The following is a 15663-nucleotide window of genomic DNA, read 5'->3' as shown; positions in this document are numbered from 1 at the left end:
TATTCAGTAAATGAAATTGGTAACAAAATGTGCTTTTCCCTAAATCTCTCCTGCACTATTTAAGAATATGCACACAGGTTATTGTGGGGCAGAGTTTCAAACCTTATTATAAGCCATAGTGTGCACAGGGTCAAACTGACTAGGACCATATGGCTTCCCTTTGCAGCTGGTTTTCTATGCAAAGCACTAAAGAAGCCTTCCTTTGACTGTTCTGGTTAACTGGATGTTCCATTTCTCAAAGTACATATACACAGATGGACAAGCATGTAAGAAATGTGGTAGAGGGAATTTACGCGTGGTGGGATCTAACATAAGTAACAGACTTGCAGTACAGATTTTGTGAGAAAATGGAATTAGCACATTTCCTAGCCAATTTTCAAGACTACAACCCCATTGAAGGGTTATTTTATATTACAAATAAAAACAATTTAAATGATCAAACATTTACTTTTCGGCATGTCACATGCACGCATCCAGCTCAAAGAAATTGTGCATAAAACATCCAAATTGTACCAAAGAATCCAAACAGACATAATCTAAAATGCACTTAATCTAATATGCAGTCAGCACAAATTTATAGAAAGTCCTCCTTCATCTTGAAGCAACTTTGCATATATTTTTTAACTCACTCATCAAAACCTAACCCAACACATAGCAAAAATTATAAGCATAGGAACAGAGTCTGAAAGTAAAAACTCAAGCCAAATTAGAAAAACAATACGATCCATTGCTATCTATACTTGATGAATTGGGGGCCCAATCCAGCTCCCATTACCAAACTCTCATTGACTTCTGTCATAAACATAAAGGGAAGGGTAATCACCTTTCTGTCCACAGTGCTATAAAATCTCTCCTGGCCAAAGGCAAAACCCTTTCACCCATAAAGGGTTAAGAAGCTAAGATAACCTCGCTGGCACCTGACCAAAATGACCAATGAGGAGACAAGATACTTTCAAAGCTGGGGGCCGGGGGGGGGGGGGGGGGGAACAAAGGGTCAGTCTGTCTGTGTGATGCTTTTGCCGGGAACAGATCAGGAATGCAGCTCAGAACTCCTGTAAAAAGTTAGTAAGTAATCTAGCTAGAAATGCATTAGATTTCCTTTGTTTAATGGCTGGTAAAATAGCTGTGCTGAATGGAACGCATATTCCTGTTTTTGTGTCTTTTTGTAATTTAAGGTTTTGCCTAGAGGGGTTCTCTATGTTTTGAATCTGATTACCTTGTAAGGTATTTACCATCCTGATTTTTCAGAGGTGATTCTTTTACCTTTTCTTTAATTAAAATTCTTTTAAGAACCTGATTGATTTTTCATTTTTCTTAAGATCCCAGGGTTTGGGTCTGTGTTCACCTGTACAAATTGGTGAGGATTTTTATCAAGCCTTCCCCAGGAAAGCGGGTGTAGGGCTTGGCGGGATATTTTGGGGGAAAACATCTCCAAGTGGGCTCTCTCCCTGTTCTTTGTTTAACACGTTTGGTGATGGCAGCATAGGGTTTATAGGGTTCAAGGACAAGGCAAAGTTTGTATCTTGAGGACGTTTTTAACCTAAGAATAAGTTTAGGGGGTCTTTCATGCAGGTCCCCACATCTGTACCCGAGAGTTCAGAGTGGGGAAGGAACCTTGACAACTTCCATGGCACCAGGACCAGGACCAGGCCCTTGAGGTGGAAGCTAGGGCATTTCCCTCATAATACGCAGCATTGGATTTCTAGTCTTTTTGCATCTGATATTACTTTCAGATGCATCCCTGCAACTGCTATTAAGCTAGTAAGGGTTATGCATGCATATATGAGAGCAGAGTTGTGTGCTCTGACAGACCTGATCAACTCTAACATCATATAAACAATAATGGTAACTATTATTATGATTGCTTCCCTCTATCCTCTGTTTTCTTTTACACAAGTGTCCTACCCAGGAAAAGAGATGCTGCATCCTGCTGCCATACAAAATCTTTGGGATTTTCTCTTAGAATTTCTGTATAGATTGTTTTCACGTTAAATTAATACATGCTTTAGCATCCTGTAAGAGCGAACACCCTTTAGCAACACTTGCGGAAAGTGAGACATGCTAATTTACCAACAGACCTTTTCAAGTTAAAGCACCAAAGTTTAGAGAGAAGGTTCACTTTTTCTATGACTTTTCAAGGCATAAAGGAGAGGAGTATTAATAAGTGCCAAGTTAATGGAAGAAAGAGCTGGTTTCCCAATGGCATAATTCACTTTTAGTTGAGATTTTCATTAAATTTAAGACATTTAATAGGAACTTCAAACTAAGGATAAAATGTTAAAAGTGCTTAAGTGACTTAGGAGCCTACATTTCATTGAAAGTCAGTGGGGCTTGTGCACCTAAGTGCCTAGGGTGCTCCCACTGGTACTGCAAACCTTTGGTGTAACATGTTCCCTTGACCCAACCTGCCCTCCAGTCCCATACTCCCATCATGGCCTTCCCAGACTCTGTAGCCCATTCTTTCAGCTTCTGCAGCTGCCTGGCCTGCCAGCTCACCACTGATTCCTTTCCACCTGACCTCCAGTCAGCCTCTCCCCTACACAATTCCAAACCAGGGTACCCACCCCACTCTGAACCAGGTTCACAGGACTTGCTCCCTTCCAATATTTTACCTGATCCCTCACATCCCATCAGTCCAACCCACTGCTGCTACATCCAGCTGCATGCCTCATGATTGCCACTCTAGCTGGCCCTTCTACTCATCTCTCGCTGCAGCAAACCCCCAAGATTTTTCTGTTCTACCTGACAAGGCAGCTACAAATTCAGGCAAGACTGCTTTCTCCCCATCCCTCCCCCACTTTCCTGTTATTGTTTTCAGAATGTACACACAAAGAGCAGGAATTCTGTCAGTAAGTGTGGTACAGAATATACAGAAAAATTCAAGCAATCCTCAAAATAAAAAACAGAGGCAATAATATGTATTTAATAATGGGGGGAAATGACTATTGTCTTGTTTCAGAATATATTAAAACCACTTTCCAGCTGAGCCTTGGAGGCCTCTCCTGCAGCCAGGGATGTGGAAGACCAACTCCAGCCAAAAAGGAGAGCTACTACTGGCTTCCCAGTAAAGGACAATAGTCCTTCCGATTAACTTCTATCTCCACCAGACAACTACAGCCTGTGGGAAGACACAGGGGGCATTTTTGTTATTTTACTTAGTTTATGGGCATTTTGTGTCCGATTATTGCTTATTCATCTGTTTGATACATCATTAATTCCTTTGCCTGTCCTCTTCCCTTTCTTTTAATTTACCCCTCTCCTTTCTGGGAATAAAATGTTGTTTATCCTTATCTGTTGGGCCTTGATTTCCTCTCATTGTGAACAGTAATGTCCTAGAGGCCATAGGGGTTGTTTGTTTATGTCTGCAGCCAGTAGGTAGAGGCACTGAGCCTCAAGAACCCAAGGCCCTGGACCACAGGGCCACTTGGAGGAAGGACTTTACTATGCTTGGGAATCAAGGCTGCCCCAGAGGTGGAGTACGTACTTATGTCCTAAACAGAATATATTTTCCAAGGTCCTTGATCATGTTCCCTTCCAGAACTATCACTATAACAATGAACTTCAAAAATGGGAGATATACTGTCAAATCCAAATGACAGATTCAATTATTTAAGAACTTTAGAGGAAGACAACACTGTTGGGTTAATACAGAGTGATGAGAATAAATGAAGAGTGATCATTCTGTGAAATAAGAAATTGCAGGTTACACATTGAAAATCTCTGGTATCAGAAGAAAAAAAATCTTCTAAAACCCTCCCAACATTAAAAGAATACCCCATTATTTTAAACCTGTGCCTTTATATTATTACTATTTGAATTATCATAGTGCCCTATTGAGATAGGCACTGTATCTGTATAACCTGGGCTGAATCATGGCTCCTTCAAGTGAGGAACTTGGAGATTCTCCTATGCTACTTGACTTCAAATACTACTTATATATTCAACGTACCAAGTAAATGCAGAGGTTAATAATATTTTAGTGCTAGAAGATGTTAAAATACTTGTCACGGGGCACCTCTGTTGCTATCCAGGGTCCTTCATTGCCTGGCCACTTTGCATGGTCACAAACACACACTAGGTTGTCACCCTTTCACCAAGCATGTATTTACTCTTTTGTTACAAAGCAACACAGTGTAATGCAAGCTTGCAGCAAGAGGACTCTTCCACACAGCCCTCACTTCTCAGCTGAGGCTCCCCCTCTGAACTTTCCTTCTCAGTTCCCTGCTTCCTGTTCCTTACATTTATATCCCCCCCATTAAATCATTAGCCCAGTGATTACCACCCAGGTGCTCATAATCCACCAACGGAAAGTGTTTAATTGCTCACAGCTAAGCCTGCACCTTCTTCATGCTGCAGCAACATCAATGATCCGGGGACTACTAATAATGCCCTGTCACAATACTGTCAAAAGAAACTGGACTGTATACCAATATAAGAAACAAATCCAAGCAAGCTATAATATGGACTGAAATATATCTGTCCCAAGCCATTTAATTCTTCTGTTTCCTTGGCTTGCCACTAGACTTCAGCTTTTTTGGCACCAAGAAAAGCCCTAGCCCCAGCTGGTGATCACAGAAATGTTACCACAAGTTCTAATGAGTGATGGAATCTATTTTAGGATATCTTTAGGTTACGTGATGAATAAGATAAATGGAATTCTAATCCGGTCATTATTACTAACAGCTGTGACAACCCAACAATTTTTAATGAGTTAAAAACATCTTTCAATAGGTAATTATTTCATCCATTACAGAACCCATGTGCAATAACATGTATTCCTTTTCAATCCCTGTTATGTTTATAACATATTTTTGTAGAAATTTTGAGGGGTCTTTTCCCTAGACACCTAGACTACATTAGTAAAGTAAGTGTAAAAACAGGGGTTAAAAGATTTCACACATTCCATTTTTGAATTAATTTTTCCTTCACCCATTAGGCTCAATTGAAGGACAAAACTTTTTAGTTTAAATATATATATGGCAATAAATAAATAAATACAGAATAACAAGGCTTTTGGTTAGCATACAGAAAATTATGAGAGTTTAACATAGAAAAATCATAAAAGTAAACATTTACTAAAATACTGACCTTCTTACCAATTTTGGATAACCCAGAAAGCCATGGCTGCAAAAAATGTTCTTTTCTACCTATCACTGCCCAGGAAACGATGACATATTCTGACAGGTTTGAACTTGGTCATGGTGTCCATGCATTTATGAGTTCCAGACTTCACTACTGTCATGCAAATCTAGGGATGACACCACTGACCTGAACAAAGCTCCAACTGGTTCAGAACATAGCAGCCAATCTGCACAACAAAAGACCCCCAAGAGCATTTCCACCTCTGCACTGGCTCCAAATGAACACCGCATCAGATTCAAGCTTTCAATCTTTATCTTCATAGCTCTCCAGGTGATTGGCCCAAGTTACCTGAGGATCTGCCTCACAAAGCATCATGATCATCACCACCCATGACAGCTACATTCTACTGGAACCAAGGAACTGTTGCCTTCAAGAATGAAACTTGTGTGACCAGGAAACAGAATTCCCTAGGCAACAGGCTTAGAACTGTGGAACTCACTTCCAGGTGAGATCAGAATGACAACCAACCTCAAAGTCTTCAGAGCAAAATGATCTTTCTCTGGCCTATCTTTCCCATTGTACCCCATCACCATAAACAAAAAAAACCTTGTGTACTGTCTGGCTAATGGAGGGGAAAACAAAAGAATTGTGTATGTTCACTTTAATACATTTGTAAAGCTTTCAGGCATTACATTGACTGAAGGTGCTGTACAGATAGATCGATTTGTTAATGCTACCAAAACCCAGAGATGGAATTACAGTTTTATAGGAAGAATTATGGTGTATTCATCACCATAATTTTGTCTTGTTTCATTTAACCTGTGTAAGCCAGTGGTCTCAAAGAGCTTTCCCCTGCCATCTATTGATGAACTGGGGAAAAAGGGCTTGCGTATTTGCATAGACACCTATTCTGCCTAGATAAGTGACATGCTTGCTTGCCAAATATATCATTTTAGACTGTTTTGGGGTTAAAATTCACTTAAGTCATGCAAAGGGTAATGAAATGTTATCCTTATTGTATGACTAAAGGGCAGCAGGACTGTACATAATATACCCAAAGTGAGGGGGAGTCCCCCTTAATTTAACCTCACTCACTCAATGGGTGTAGTGATGCCAAATCCAAGAAAAAGTTAGAGGGGGTGGAGACAGGTGTTCTTATCTGGTTGCGCACACTCTTTTAGATGCCATTTGACCCTCCCCTCTAATGTTTAAAGTCAGAGCTGATCAGACTCAGTTGGGAGTCCTTGTTTCTTCTCAGTGATCACTGGAGCTGAAATCACTGATAAGCTGGTTTAGGGGTCTGAGCCTTAGGCTTTGTCTACACTGCATTTTCGTCCGTTAAACTTTTGTCGTTTAGGGGTGTGGAAAAAACACCCCCTGGAATGACAAAAGTTTTACCGACGAGAAGAGCTAGTGTGAACAGCACTTTGTCGGCAGGAGAGCTCTCCCGCCGACAAAGCTACCGCCTCTCGTTAGGGGTGGATTTATTTGGTCGGCGGGAGAGCTCTCTCCTGCTGACAAAGAGCGGCTACACTGCCCGCCTTGTAGTGGCACAGCTGTGTGGCTAAAAGGTGCATCGTGTAAACATAGCCTTAGATCTGGTGTGGGGACAGCATTGCAATGAAAGACAACTCAGAAGAGGCATCAGTGAACTTCTCCAGTACCCAGTGAAATGACGAAGAGCTGAAATCACGAAGGACTGGGGTGGGTGATGGAACCTCAGAACAGACAGCAGTGAGCAGTGGTGGCAGCAGCATGCTGCAAAAGCAACAGCTATAGAGATGGGAGTGACAGAGGCACCACTCAACCATCACTCTCCCTCATGGGCAGGAAATGAACCCACTTGAATACGCCCCTGGACTCTGGGATGTTGCTGACCTTGGACAACAAACCATGAATGGGAGGCAGCGCAGGGAAGGGAGAAATGGCATGTTACAGGGACATTCATCCATCAGACTTTCACACTGCAAGGAGGGAAACTGAGACAAAGGACTACTGCCAAAGATACTGTGGGGTGGGTGTTTACTTACTGTTTGTATAATTTTGAATAACTGTTGCTGTGTTTCCCAAATTAATGCTGTGTTCCTTTTCTTCTTAATAAAAGTTTTCTCTTCTTGTCCACAGACTCAGTGTTTGCAAGTGAGGAAGCAATGGGACTCACACGTGTCCAGGAGTGGTGTTTAGTTTTCCCAGGTTTCTGGATGGAGGCTCGGCTAATTCTGTTTTTTAATGTTCAGAGGAAACCCTACTCATTGAACCCACCCCTTGTTGCTGCTGACACCACGTGACAGAAGGGTTATTCTTGTAGCAGTTTCTTTCACTGTGGCTTTAATTCCGTAGGCATTAAGGGCCAGATTTTCAAAGGTATTTAGGGGCCTAAAGATGCAGATGGGATTTTTCTAAAGTGCCTAATTCTTTTTGAGTGGGGTTAGGTGCCTAACCTGCCTAGGCACCTATCTGCATATTTAGATGCCTAAATGTCTTTGAAAATCTGGCCCCAAGTGATTTTTATATATATAAAACTTTGTATGGTCTTAGACTAAATAGCATACTGTCCAAGCAACCTTTGGTTTAAGGTCAATGGATGCTCCAGCAGCAGTGGACAATGTTATCAGTCTAGAAGGCTGAATCAGCAATTTGTCAGGAGATGAACCATGCTTATTTATATGTAAATTTATACAGGATTTTAATCTGAGAAGAACACACGGTTATTTGTTTTTCGTTTATATATTTAAATTTCAAAACTGTTCTCCTCCAGAAGACAAAAGGACCTCTAGGGTGAATTTGTAATTAACATGTTCAAGGTCTAGGTCATGCCTTGGTGCAAGCAGATTATTTTGCATTGCCATGGGGAGAAAGAATTTTATGGAGAATAAACAAGTGTTTCAGTGAAAACAGGCAAATTTCTTTTAAATTAAAAAAGCTAACAGTATAGAAAGTATAAAAGTAAAATGTAGCACCAAAGATACTTTATAAAGAAAGTTTCAAACAATGCTGGTAAACAGATAAGGAAATTAAACTTGTGTGTATTTGGGGAATAATTTAAAACATAAGATAGATTTGTAAGGATGGTTAAATCAAAATGGTAAAGTGGACTTTTACACCTCTTGTAAGAGTGTCTATATACATAAATTAAAACTGACTTCTGTATAACTAAGAAAGCTTGATTAGCACACAAACACATTCCTTTTGGAGGGATATGTGACACTTCATATTGATAAAAGAGAAAGAATGGCATAGCTTTGAGCTGGGGAAGCATCCAGATAGCCCTAAAGCAACTATGTAGGGGAGATGGAGGAATCCTTATTCCTGCTATTGTCCAGTGCAGCTGTGTTAGGGCTAGGGACAATCTAGCCTATAGTAGCAGAATTCTAAATGGGTGTCTAACTTCAGTAATTCAGGACATTTCTATTGCTCCATCATAATAGGAATTTGGAATCTATATCCCTGAAACAACTCTTGCATTAGTTTTCCAACATCAGCCCAGAACTTATAACAAAATGCCGGAGGGAACACTATGATGGAAGCCATCTTCTATTTTTGTAAAGCTCTTGGGTTTACCTTTTAAATTAAAAAAAATGAAGCCCACATATCAATTCAGATAGAGCCTGTTTTTATTATAGGACACATCACAAAACCCACAAGCCAGGCAGTAATTTCTGAGATTCCAACACTATTTTATAGAAACAAGGTGGGTCAAGTAATATCTTTTATTGGACCAACTTCTAATACAAAGTGGAAAAGATTGTTTAGCATAAGGAGTTAACACATATTGTAAGAGCCCATTCAAGGTGAAGTAGTCAGTTAACACTTCTGTAGCAGTAGGACAAAAGAGGGTGATTAGCGGGTTACAGATTGTTGTAATAAACCCAGTGTAATAAATCCATTGTTGTAATAAACCCAGTGTTTTTATTAAGCCCATGATTTTTAGTGTCTAGCAAAGTTAAGAATTTAAGCACTCAGGGTCATCTTTTGAAGGTGTGCAGGCTTCCTTGGAGAATGGGGACTGAGAGATCAGATATGGAAATAAAATATTTATTTTGCAAAAACGGTTTCATTCTTCTGTGTGAGTTCATTTTAGAGTGTAGTGATTGTCTCATTTCACCTTTCTCCCCCATGCATTCTCAGAGCCCGAGCTCCAGTTCAAGCCCGAACATCTACACTGCAATTTTATCGCCCTGCAGCCTGAGTGCAATGATCCCAAGTCTGCTGACCCAGGCCAGCAGCAGCCATGCTGCTGATCTTTTATTGTGGTGTGTACATGTAACCTCTGAGTACCTTTCTCAGACCTGAACAAGAGCTCTGTGTAAGCTTAAAAGCTTGTCTTTCACCAACAGCAGTTGGTCCAATAAAAGATATTACCTCCTGCATTTTGTCTCTCTAATATCTTGGGACCACCAGGGTGTAACTACAACAACACTGCAAAAAACTATTTTGTCTCAGGCAGAAACTTACTTTCCTTTCAACCTATTATAAACAAATGGGCAGGCAAATAAGCAAAAAGACACATCATAACAACCACTAGAATGTGAGAAGAGACAAATCCAAAAGGTTACACTAAGGTTAAAATATTACGGCCAAGGAATCAGTTCAGTTATACCAGTGAGAGACAGGTATAAGTAAGAGGAAAAACAGGCCCTTAATGCTAGCATAAGGATCCTCTGTATAGTATTAAAACTTAGAGTTCAGTCCATGGAAGATTACTCAACTCTTCAAAGCAGTCCTTCCAGAATTTTCCGGTAGCACTCCTAACTCAAACAGTCTTAGCTCAAAAGCTAAAGGACCTGGAGAAGACTGACAAAAACTTACCAATGAATGTTCAGTTCTCAACAGAAAGCTCAATCAAGATTCCAGCATGTACTGGGCTTGCCTTACCATAACTTTCCCCAAAATTCCTGGGGATTAATTAACAGACAGGCATTACATTTATTGCTTCCTCTCTCCTGGATGCAGACCATGTCCCTAGGTTCCATTGCCATGACATCCCTCACCCACACTTCCTTCCTCCACCTGGCTGCCCAGTCCATACCTCCTTCCTGCACAGTCATCCATCAGATTTTGAAATGTAGGAGGAGAGAGATATAGATGGAATGAGACTCTATATCTATGGATTATAAGGGCAGAATTTGGCCCCATTTATTTAACGGAGTACTGTATATCAGCTCATAAGAAAAGATCCTATTATTATTTTAAATATCCACCAAGCTTCACTAAAAGCTTGCACATTAACAGTAATTTTTTGTCACTATTGCCCAGTGGTAATGTTAATAGTGAACAAATGATGAAGTTGTAAACCCTGTTTCCTGGAGATTACAGTATGATTATAGTTCATGAGGCTGAATATAAAATAGACCAATTGCTTACTGATTGTCTAAAGGTCTAGAGAGTTACCCTTAAAAGCCACCAAAGTAAAACTTGACACACTGTTAGCTGCAAATATTTATCCCTGTCACTTGCTTAAACCACTCAGCATTCCTCACTTCTTGCTTTAGTAGCATTTTTAACAGAGAATATGATTGGTCTCCACCCGGAGAGAGACTGCAGTGCTGTACATCTTTCTCAAGTGATGCTGTACACAAATTCTGTGGTGCAATGGTTTTGAACTTACTCGTCAATAATAGCCTTTTCCCCTCTAACATTCCATCTTCTATGTGTTTATCTTTCGATGGCAACAGTGGGATTTATGTTGACTTTAACGGGAGCATAGTTAGGTCAATCCTGGGCATTTTTGAAAATCCCACTTTATGCTCTTCAGGGTGAGGATTATCTTTTGTTTTTATGTACTGTCCTGTCACAAGAGCATTGTTATTACTAATAATAACTCTTAGAGTGAACATTTCATCAACAGTGCATATCTAAGGTAGGTAGAAAAATTAAACAAATCATGGCACATGATACTTAATGTATAAAAAACTATGTCAAAATACTACTCCCAAAGGGTAAATAATCAAAAACTAATTTCTCTTCATTGGATGATGAAATTTTTGCAACTTGTTTCACACAACTACTTTGTTCTCTAATTTTGTAATATAAAGAAACAAAACAAATGTACATCCATGAAACTCTCTCTTCAGTCACTGTTGATTAGCAGAGTCCAAGAAAGAACACTTTAAAGTGATTCTTTCTCTTCCATTCCATTAGTTCTATAGTACCTTTATTTATTTAAAACTAAAATGTTCATGCTATTAGTCCATCATAAGGAGTAACTACTTTGGCTAGCTGGACTTTTTTTTTAAAAGGTTATTTCATTTTAAATAGGAAGCACTACACAGCCACAACATATATCATAGAGCATTATTGCAGACACACCAAGGCTCCAATTCAGCACATATATAACTTTAAGCACACTCTTGGCACTTTGCCGAACTGGAGCCTTGTTGTACTCACACAGCACTTACTCAGATATAGAGCTGTGCTGATTTTATACCAGCTGAAGATCTGGCTCACTGTACATTTACCCAATAGACGACAAAAGCTTTGATCAGGTCATAAAGCTGCAAATTAGAAGGTCTCTAAGTAGTACCATCCATTAGATGGAATACCATAATCTGGAGCTGTACCTGCCATTTTGGGATTCAAAAGTAAAACTTTTCGGTTCACGTATTTATCTATTCTGGTTACTATTAGGTATCTCAAAACTATATAATTATGTACCTATTCCAGCGATATGATACACTTACATTCACAGTTGCCTATTTTTTTTTTTGTGGCAGTTACAGAGACAATTAGGTCAATTCACAAATAGGGGCTGGATTCTCCAGTCCATTGAAGTTGCTCTGCGATGCTCTGATGACTCAAAGTTGCCATAAGATCACCTTAACTAGCCAGCAGAGGAGTTCATCAGCTCCGGGGAATCCTCTGGTGGCACAGAGCCACTGCCTAGGGTCCTATGCCATCCCCTTCTTGGCCTCTGTCCACTGAAAAGGGCACTAGCACGTCTCTATGCCCTCCCCTCAGCTACTTTAATGGCTCTTCTGGGCCACTGACAGCTGGTGCAAATACTTTTTGTTTGTTTTATTTTAAATACTGTAAAAATTTGAAAGAACTTAAGCACCAATAAATAAACAAATTTAAACTGTGTCAATTTTATTAACAATCTGATTTAATCACATACAATCAAGACAAAATATAAATTGCTGATCTGGGCCCAATCCTGCAGTTCCAGTTAAGTTTAGTTGGAATTCTGATTGACTGAAGACTGTTGGAACAGGCACAGCATCTTAAACAGACCCCTTTGTGACTTGATATTTCAGCACATAGAAAAACATCATGCAATCACCTGAGACAGCTGCAATCCTACATGCAAAAGGCAATAAAACATGGGAAAAGACTTCTTAGCTTTAACTCTGATTTTGGCTTTTAGGTTTGAATTCTACCCTGAAGTATTCAAATGGATTCTTATATAGTTGAATTTATAGAGGCTGCTAAGAAATAATAATAATCAATGTGACCTGTTCAAAATAGAATGAAGAACATAATGACCTGGAACAAAATGTAGAGATAATTTTGCTAGGATATTTCATTCAAAATGTATTAACAAATACACACCATATTATAATAAAGGTCTGATACAAACTGATAAAACCAGTTAAATAAGAAGTGAAGACCCAAAATCAGTTTTTAGTGGTGCCATTGTGATTACAGGTGTTCTTGGGATCGGGGCACTTGGTGCATTTAGGCACTTTGGTAAGTGGTCTGGTTTTCAAAAGTCCTCACTTCAGTGTGAGCTGCTGAGGGCTCAGCACTTCTGAAAATCATAGATTCATATATACTGTTGGATCATATTAAAGAAGTTCTATATTAAAATCACAAACGAGTTTGATTCCCCATAGTTTAAATTCCAGGGTATTACTAATTAAGAGGTCTCTGGGTTTTTGGTACTGTTTCTCTCCCTCTGTGTGTGAAACTTGCAAGCTGCTAATTGTGTTAGTACATTCTAAGACAGAGTCTGTTCTCAAAGCAATTCACAGAGACTCAAAGCAATACTCTAACAACAGAAACAGCACCCAGAGACTCCCCGCCCTTTTGTTGTATTAACAATTGTGATTAAAATAGAGATAGAGGATGTATGTGGATGGATGCTTGGTGTGGATGATAACTGAATGATCAGGGAGGTGCCAGCCTAAGAATCCAGTGTCCATCGGCTAAAGAAGGCGTCAAGTGGAAATAACCAGAGGACCCCCGGAGGGCAGACTGGAATCCACCCAACAGCCTCAAGAATGGGAGAACCAAAGAACAAGATAACATCTTGGAGCCATCAGGAATGTGCCATCTGCTGATTGATTCAGCAACAGCATGATGCAGCAATTCCCATAGACTGGCATAGGAAGAAATTCCTATAAAAATAGACTCTAAAAAGTGAGAACTTTGGGGTCTGATTCTGCAAACCAACTTCCAGGAGCATCAGATGAGCATCTGACAAGGCCCTGCTCCCTCCTCATGTCCAGGCCACCTGGCCAGTGGCTTGGCATGAGCAACTCTAAGGCTGGTAACTATGATAACAACTTTGCAGAACCTGTGTGTGTGTGTGTGTATGAGTGAATGTGTGAATAAATATGAGATTGAATGGAATGTTATAGCTATAACTAACTGCTTACTATGATAACAACCTTGCAGAACCTGTGTGTGTGTGTGTGTATGAATGAATGTGTGAATAAAGATGAGATTGAATGGAATGTTACAGCTGTAACTAACTGCTTACTATGATTCTTTCTGTATTCACAATAAATGTGGTATTTTGCCTTTTTCCCCTTAATAAGATCCTGCTGGTTTTTATTTTATTGGTACAACATACTAAGGTCAGAAGGGACCATTATGATCATCTAGTCCGACCTCCTGCACAAAGCAGGCCACAGAATCTCACCCACCCACTCCTGCGAAAAGCCTCTCACCTATGTCTGAGCGATCGAAGTCATCAAATCATGTTTTAAAGACTTCAAGGAGCAGAGAATCCTCCAGCAAGCGACCCGTGCCTCCTGCTACAGAGGAAGGCGAAAAACCTCTTCCAATCTGCCCTAGAGGAAAATTCCTTCCCGACCCCAAATATGGCGATCAGCTGAACCTTGAGCATATGGGCAAGATTCACCAGCCAGATATCCAGGAAAGAATTCTCTGTAGTAACTCAGATCCCACCCCATCTAACATCCCATCACAGTCCATTGGGCCTATTTACCATGAATAGTCAAAGATCAATTAATTGCCAAAATCATGTTATCCCATCATACCATCTCCTCCATAAACTTATCGAGTTTAATCTTGAAGCCAGATAGGTCTTTTGCCCCCACTGCTTCCCTTGGAAGGCTATTCCCAAACTTCTGATGGTTAGAAACCTTTGTCTAATTTCAAGTCTAAACTTCCCAATGACCAGTTTATATCCATTTGTTCTTGAGTCCACATTGGTACTGAGCTTAAATAATTCCTCTCCCTCTCCGGTATTTACCCCTCTGATATATTTAGAGAGAGTAATCATATCTCCCCTCAACCTTCTTTTGGTTAGGCTAAACAAGCCAAGCTCTTTGAGTCTCCTTTCATAAGACAGGTTTTCCATTCCTCGGATCATCCTAGTAGCCCTTCTCTGTACCTGTTCCAGTTTGAATTCATCCTTCTTCAACATGGGAGACCAGAACTGCACCCAGTATTCCAGGTGAGGTCTCACCAGTGCCTTGTAGAACGGTACTAAAACCTCCTTATCTCTACTGGAAATACCTCGCCTGATGCATCCCAAGACTGCATTAGCTTTTTTCACAGCCATATCACATTGGCGGCTCATAGACATCCTGTGATCAACCAATACTCCAAAGTCCTTCTCCTCTTCCGTTTCTTCTAATTGATGCGTCCCCAGCTTATAACTAAAATTCTTGTTATTAATCCCTAAATGTATGACCTTACACTTCTCACGATTAAATTTCATCCTATTACTATTACTCCAGTTTACAAGGTCATCCAAATCTCCCTGTATGATTTCCCGGTCCTTCTCTAAATTGGCAATACCTCCCAGCTTTGTATCATCTGCAAACTTCAGGTGCCAAAAAATCACCTTGGTGTAATTTTAAAAGCCCATTTTAAAAAATCTCATCCAAAAAGTATTCATCTGGGTATGCTATGAGAACAACCTATTGAGATTAAATGGCATGTGCCTTAATTTGTGCCTCATTTTTTAATTTCTTTCACTTCAGTAACTGTCAGAACCCCTTCTGTTACTAAAACCTTGGCTTTTATAATAGTAGTTTACAGAAAGAAAAGAAAATATTTATCCTAGTGGATGCAATGATGGTCATTTTGGCTAACAAATTTAGTTTTGTGGGAACTTTTAAAGATCACTGCATTTTAGAAACATTTTATTCTAAAATATTTATAAAGCAACATAAATTTATTTAGATGGGAAAAGCATACATAAATTTATAGAAAGAATCATATAAGTAGTTTGGCAAAACGACCCCATTTCCCTCCAAAGGATTAAAAAGCAATTTGCAATGCACAAACAAATCCCCCTTTTGTTATAAGTTTATTAAGCTGTTATTTGAAAATTTTCTTAAACAATGTACAAACGTTCACACGGGTTGCTTAGCATGACACTTCATT

General features: G+C 39.7%; 1 protein-coding gene across 33 annotated transcripts in view; it reads right to left on the bottom strand.

Annotated features, from left to right (window-relative positions):
* LOC102931316 (melanopsin) overlaps positions 1–15663 on the bottom strand; it is a 140942-nt gene that overhangs the window by 51592 nt on the left and 73687 nt on the right. The window contains exon 1 of one of the 33 annotated variants that reach the window (XM_043545179.1): positions 3950–4126. The exons of the other annotated variants lie outside the window; for them this stretch is intronic. The gene's annotated coding sequence lies outside the window, so the exon portion shown is untranslated. Of the gene's footprint in view, positions 1–3949; positions 4127–15663 lie in introns of those variants that run through there. 33 annotated transcript variants of the gene reach the window in all.

The sequence above is a fragment of the Chelonia mydas genome, chromosome 4 (assembly GCF_015237465.2).
Source record: "Chelonia mydas isolate rCheMyd1 chromosome 4, rCheMyd1.pri.v2, whole genome shotgun sequence".
NCBI classification, from domain to species: Eukaryota; Metazoa; Chordata; order Testudines; family Cheloniidae; genus Chelonia; species Chelonia mydas.
The sequence above is the reverse complement of the archived record's forward strand: the minus strand, read 5'-3'. Positions and strand labels throughout refer to the sequence as shown.